A 6946-nucleotide genomic window follows, 5' to 3' on the forward strand; every position below is an offset into this window, starting at 1 on the left:
GTTAGGAGCAGAAATTTAGCATTGACTGCTGAATATGTTAAATGATGAATTCACTGCTGACCTATGCATAGCTTCTAAGAGTATCTTCCTTCACTAATAACTTCTCACAAATTTGTCTTTTTCAAAACCTTCCAATTTTCTATGTAATATTTTGTTCATTGGAAATACAAAGGACATTTTCTGCTCCCATGGCAAGACTGGAAGAGATAGTTTTAGCTGTCTTTACCTCCCTTTATGGTGTTTTGTACACTGTTCTTACTGGGGACTGTCCAGACATTTTCATCTAAGAAAATATCTCCTCTTGTGCCAAAGTGGTACGTGGGTGAAGCTCAGTGTAAATCCTTCTGTTCTCCCACACAGCAGCATGGGCTTGTGACATCTCATTGGGTGTCCAAGGTCCCCCTGCCTCCAAGTATAACAACAGGGCTTCACAGTCCTACTCAGTCCTTTCCTTATGGTCTAAGCCAGATTCCTAGAAACTGTCCTTACTTCTTTAACTTGTTTGTGTAGCTGAAGAGGAAAGAACTGGAGATGTATGAGAAGGCCATATGGCCATCCTGGCCACCAAAGGCAGAGTCATGCTCTGCCTTTCAAGGAGTGTGTACACCCTCCCAGGGCAGAGCCACACAGCACTAATGTGGGTCATTGTGAACTGCCATGAAACTACCACCCAGGGAGCTCTACTACCAAAGAAAACACCTGCACACACTGTGCCCAAGGCCTGCTGTATCCAACAGCCAAAAAGTGCTGCCTAATCACAGTGAAAATAAACCTGATCAGTTGCAACTTCATCTGTGGAGAAAGTAATCTTAAACCAGACTCAGGTCTGTCTTACACTGGGATCTTCCAATAACATCAAGTGCAAAGATGTTGAAAGGCTCTCCCTAATTCTCAGAGCCAAATCTGAGTGATCCCATCCAGTCTGTCACCAGCATATGACAAACACCAGGAATGGGATAGACACTTTTCCAGTCACCAGTCTCCTGCTCCCAGCTCAGAGGGCTGTTAGTGCCAGTGAAAATTAATGGAGTTACAGTCACACCCAATCCATCAATCTTGGATATCATAAGCTGTACCTAGGAATCCTCCACCTGAGCTACAAGAACCAACCAAAACCATGTAAATGTACACAGCTGCTTTTTAATAGAAGGATGTACCCATCAGAGGGAGATTCTAGCAAGTTCTCAGCATAGCCCTGTCTCTTTGGGAAACATGCCCCATCTCCAATCTTTTAAGCACTCACTTGCTTACCTGTCAGTTATCCAATTAGTCTTGTACAACATGGGGTTAAACACCATGTTAATGGTATAATTACACAAACATTTTTCTGGCAGCAAAGGTGGATTAAGAAGTTTTTCTGCTGCTTGGTTTAGCTTTTGCTTCAGCATTTCTTCACTGTACCAGTGTGACTCTCTGAGATGCTGTGGTCTTGGTGAGATTGCTGAAGTTACCAGAGTGAAAAACAAACCAGAAAAACTTTCAACATTGCAGTCTCTTCCTCTGCAGGAAAGAAAAACATGTGTGGAGGTCAGACAGAATAGAACTATAAATTTGTAAAAGCTTTTCCAGGTATTAAAATAGAAGAGGGCAGAAAGTAATTGAACTGACTTTGCCATCCTTACCAAGAGCTCACTTGTGACTGCTCATAAACGTGTCTCAGCAGAAGAAACCCTTCACCCACCTGTGTTAAAGCATGCAGAAACCCTGCCAGAAATAGCCTAGAAGACACCACACATTCCAACTGTAACAAAGCTGCAACTTAAAATTCAAGGCAATTCAGTCTGAGATTTAGCTTAAGGTTCTCTCAGCAAAAAGGGAAACAATTATAGTTACAGGATGGTATCAAAACTGAATTATTAGGGATTATTAGCCTGGATGAGAGAAGAGCTCCCAAGCTGTTCTTGCAGACACCACTGGCTCTGCTGACAAAAAGCAACAGGAACAGACACTGGAACCACTGAGTGTGGTGTGGCTTGGCTTCACCACACTACAACTCCCACTCGAAAAGTCTCTTTCAGAAGCCAAACACCCTTAACCCAAGAGAAAGTAGGGAAAGTGAACTGAATTAAGAAGGCTTGAATTCAGAATACATCCTCAGGTAGTTTTCATTCTGTTTACAGGAAGACAAGGGTAAAGTTATTGCTGGTTCTTTTCATTTCATGCAGTCTCATTAAAATTCCTTGCTTCATTCATCAAGTAGGGTCAAAGATTTCTGACCCCACTGCTCTGCAACTTGCTGGAAATTTGTGTAATATTCAGCCCAAATTAATTCATAGCTGATTTATCCTCATAACACTGCCCTTTAAAAAAAGGTCTCTTTTCCCATATTGCTCTATATATTCTAGAAAATATCTTCTTGCAGTCATGATTTTGCTAGATAAACAAGTCAACATTTTTAATTTTTCATGTGAAAAGAAAATGCCTTTCCACATAACTTTTCCAATAGCCTCTTCTCTCCAGCTATAATTAGAGTTCAGCTTCCTTGGGTGTGGATGACTGGCACTGCATACAGTGTTTCAGACATTATTTCACTGTTGCCCTAGAGGAGAAATAAATTTTAAATATTAATTTAGATTTATTCATTTAATTATCACTTTTATTATGTACAACAAGAAACTTAAAACATATCAAGATCATTCTTATAACTCATACCTCAGTATTTTGGCACAAATCTGGTAAAATAATGACTTGATAATGTTTTCCCTCATGCTATGTTCTGGGGCAACATGATCTGAATTGAAGACAAGTGAAAACATTTCTCTCTATATATTGTTATGTCAGGATTAAAAAATTCATACAACATACCTTAAATAATATAATCAACAAAGAAATAGTAGGATTTTTAGTCTCAATAATATTTTCTAAACATCCTATTCAATGTTATGTGTAGGTTATAATGATTGTATCTGTTTTCCAGAAACTGAAATCTATTCTAAAAAACATAGACGTTGTGGATGGACACTTTAGCATTCCTTAAAGTGTACTTAATTTTATCTCTAAACTTAATTGCTACTTTTCAAAATTTTTTCTAGGCTCTCCAATTTCTAATACATTTTTTTTCATTAAAATAATAAAATGAGTCAATTGTTTCTATATCTAGTTTTGTTAAGTAGCCCCAGCATGGTACCAACTGTTATTCAAAGCTTAGTGGCCAGAGTGTATTTATTGATTTGTTTTGTTTCTTGATGTTATGGATGTAACCTGCACCTGTCATCTAAGCAAAAATCTTATAGGCTGTTTGCAATGGAACAGGGCTTTGCTATGAGGAGTGATAGTGGTGGTGTGTGTTTGTTGATTTTTCTTACATTTTGTTGGGGGGGTGGTGGTTTACAGTAAGACCTCATATGGCATAGTAAGACTATATGGCACATGGATGTATCTTCAGCTCAGGTAGTAAGTTGTGAAAAAGCAGGTCCCAGCTGAAGAAAGAAGGAAAGTGCTATTCTGATTTATATCACTTTGAACATAGAACGACTACTGCAGAAGTACATAGAAATAAAAAAACACCTATGGTTTTAGAGGAAAATTAGTTCCATTCCTGTGTGACTGAATGGTCACCTTTTGAATATTAATATGCTGAATCCCAGGGCTGCCATTTCAAAATTTTCAGAGCAACTTTTGCCTACAACCTCGATATTTTGCAAATATTAGTTGTCAAAATGCATGTGTGTATAAATTACTACCCCATCAACACGTACAAGTTTTTCTCCCTCAAACTGAGGAAATGGAGGCAGCCTATACACAAGTAAGGTAGGACAAGAGTCTTGGAGTCTTGTCTACCATAGAATTACTCCTGAGAATGAAATCCATCATGTTGCATATATGTAAACAAAGTTATAGCATAAGCTACTTTCTTTACTCAAATTCTCAGCACTTGTCTGAAGGACAGTTGGGCCTCTTGAATTGCTTGGAGGAACAGGTATCTTCAGTCACATAAATCAGAGAAAGATAAATAAAAAGATGTGTTCTTACAAGCTGTTCTGTGAGGATATATTTGCATTCAGTTGTCTTACCTACAGCTCTGAGTGCATTCACTTATACCATATAGTTGAGTACGACTTGGCAGTTAAAAAAAAATCCTCATAAAAATTAATATAACAACTTAAAAAAAATTGTTATTGTTTCTCTCATCTTCTTGAACCAGTTCTGGCTTACGGGAAAAGCAATAAGGATGCTCTTTCATGGTGATCCACCTAAACAAGGCACTAAAATTCTGTGAGCATTCTGGATAAGAAAAAACTACAGGTTTTGTTTGTTTGGGGTTTTCTTTGTTTTTGTTTGTTTTTTTTTGTTTGGTTGGGTTTTTTTAACCACAGCATCAAAATGAACCATGTAGAATAGCAGGGACTTGTTTCTTCATGCCTAATGTTATTTACTAACTTTGTCTCATTTCAATATGTACATAATTTTTATGAAATGGAGGTACAGACTACAGGAGCTCTATAGTCACAGGGTTTCTTTTCTATGTATTAGATGGCTACAAAAGTCAATTTATACCACTGTCTTAGTTTGCAGCTGGCTTGCAGCTTTAGGGCCCAATTTTGGTGGCCTTCCAGACATGCAACTCTCTCGCAAGTTAATGCAAAGTTTGATATTAGAATTGAGATAAAATGCTGGACTTATGCCTAGTTATTACACTTCAAAGAGTGGCACTTCAGCTAAGGGAGCAGAGAAAATATTCCTACTTCAAACACAGTAGTCATCTTCTGTTTAGTGGACCAGAACTTTCACATCATTACAAGAAAATTTGAGCTACTGTTAGTAAAAAGGAAATAGCACCATTGTAACCCCAAATATCTTAAGTTCCTAACATGCTTAGAGAATGTAGTCAGCAGTAGGCAAACACGAATACTATATTTCTTCCAAAAAATAAGTGTAGTTGCCATACAGGTATGTGTGCATATATGTATTTGAAAGAAAGCTTTTTAAACCACATCCAAAGATGCACCCCTCCCCTCCTTGTAACCAGGACAAAGATTGTGTAAACTGCTCTCTGTGCCATCAGTCCTGAATGAGGAACAGGAATGCTGCTGACAGCAGTTGCTATTCTTTTGATTCACCAGATACATGCCTTGCATTCCTGTGGCAGCTGACACCACAATTAGTCCTTGTATGGCTAAAAGGGGGTGGGGAAGGAGGGAGTTCTTCTGGAGAATACTTGGTTTCCATGGATAAGCCTAGTTTCTTCTATGGAAGTACTGTCAGAATCATGAAGCCTTTATACTCTAATGCCATTCATACATATCTTGTGCCTTTCAGTAAAGATTTCTGAGAGGGGAAATCTTAATGAGCTTCAATCTTATTTTGCAAGACTTCCTGCCAGTAAAAATGGGGGGAGGCAGAGGTGGGCGCAAGTTTGCTCAGTCAAGCTATCTCATACATGAATGAAATACCTACTGAAATTTGGGGAAGTTTTGCCTAGTAAGATTTTTGGCTTTCTTTTTACACTTTTCTTCTCTGTAAATTAATTCTGGCTAAGGATAGTGCAGAAGACTTGAGAGTTTATTAAATGCTTGGTTTTTGTACAAAGCAGTACATGGCAGCAGAATTTCTGTAAATAAACAGGTGTAAGAAAGCTAAAAGAGCTTGACATGTATTTTACTCTTAAAAAAATCTCCAGTGGCCACAACAGTTTCATAATCTCCAATATCCATAAACAATTAAGGGTTATGCCTAGTCTCCAGTATAAGTATTTGAAAATATGCCCATAACCAAAGTGTTTTATAGACTTTAAATACGGATATAAACATATATACATATTTAGACAAATCACACTCTGGTGACTGTTAATCTAACTTCACCTATTTCTATTGCGTCATGATGAATGGACAATTTGTGCTTAGAGGTCAACTTTTCCATTCACTACAGTTTGAAGAGAAATAGGTGATGCAGAGCTGCCAAGACTGATGTTTCCTCTGCAGGATACAGAATTTTTGCTCTTTTCAGAAGCCAAAAGGGAAGGCAGTGAAATCTATTGGTTTCCCTCCAGCTCAGAGCTCAAGATATATTGTGAGTTTAATGATTTGTGTGCATTATGGAACAGCTTTGTCACTGATATGTTTTAAATAAAAGTCATGTTCTACTTCCCTGATGTAACTCACAACTTGATTCTCCAAATCCAGATTTTGCAGGGGCTTTCATATGACATTCTAAACAAATATTTCCCTCCTTTTCCTCTTAGGCATGTATTTCTCATGCTATCTTATTCAGGACTGATGTTTGCTCTGAGAACAATCAGAAGGTACCTTTCTGTCCAAGAAGAGAAATTAACCACTTCAGTAGAATCCTTATTCTTCCTTGCAAACCCAGACCCTGATCTCTCTAACCTTGTGAATAATCACACACAGCTATTAAATAATTTAGTCTTCTGTTTTTATGCTTCATGTTTTAAAGGCTGGAGTATAAACTAGGACAAAACCAATATGCATTTCCCTTCCTTCTCATTTATATCCTTCCTGCTAACCAGGAAATGAGAGAGCCATGTCTGAAATATAACATGCAGGTTTTATTACTTCTCATTTAAATTCTTACTTGATACGTGATATTTATATCCCAGGCTCTCCTTAAGAGAAAATGCTTATCTCTACACCACTCAAATACAGAAATACCCAGTAAAAACTAGATTTTGCACACTTTTCCTGCCCCCTTCAATATTAATATATTAAGCAAGTGTTACTATAGAGTCAGTATGAACAAACAGTAGAGCTGCAGGTTACATGTGAGCAGTTTACCATCAGATTGGAGTTGCACTGCACTGGAAGCGTGCTCCAACACTGACTATTCTTTCAGGCTCTGTCTTCCACTGAGATTTCCTTCAACCTGAGCATCTCAAAGTGTTACACAGGGATGAAGTCCGTCAGTGCTCTCTTCCCCGTTATTTTAAACTTGCTGTTCATTGAAAGAAAGTTTAAAGAGCTGTCTAAGTAAGATGAAAAGGATTGTCAGA

The sequence above is a fragment of the Sturnus vulgaris genome, chromosome 2, assembly GCF_052056855.1.
Source record: "Sturnus vulgaris isolate bStuVul1 chromosome 2, bStuVul1.hap1, whole genome shotgun sequence".
In the NCBI taxonomy this organism is placed as follows: Eukaryota; Metazoa; Chordata; class Aves; order Passeriformes; family Sturnidae; genus Sturnus; species Sturnus vulgaris.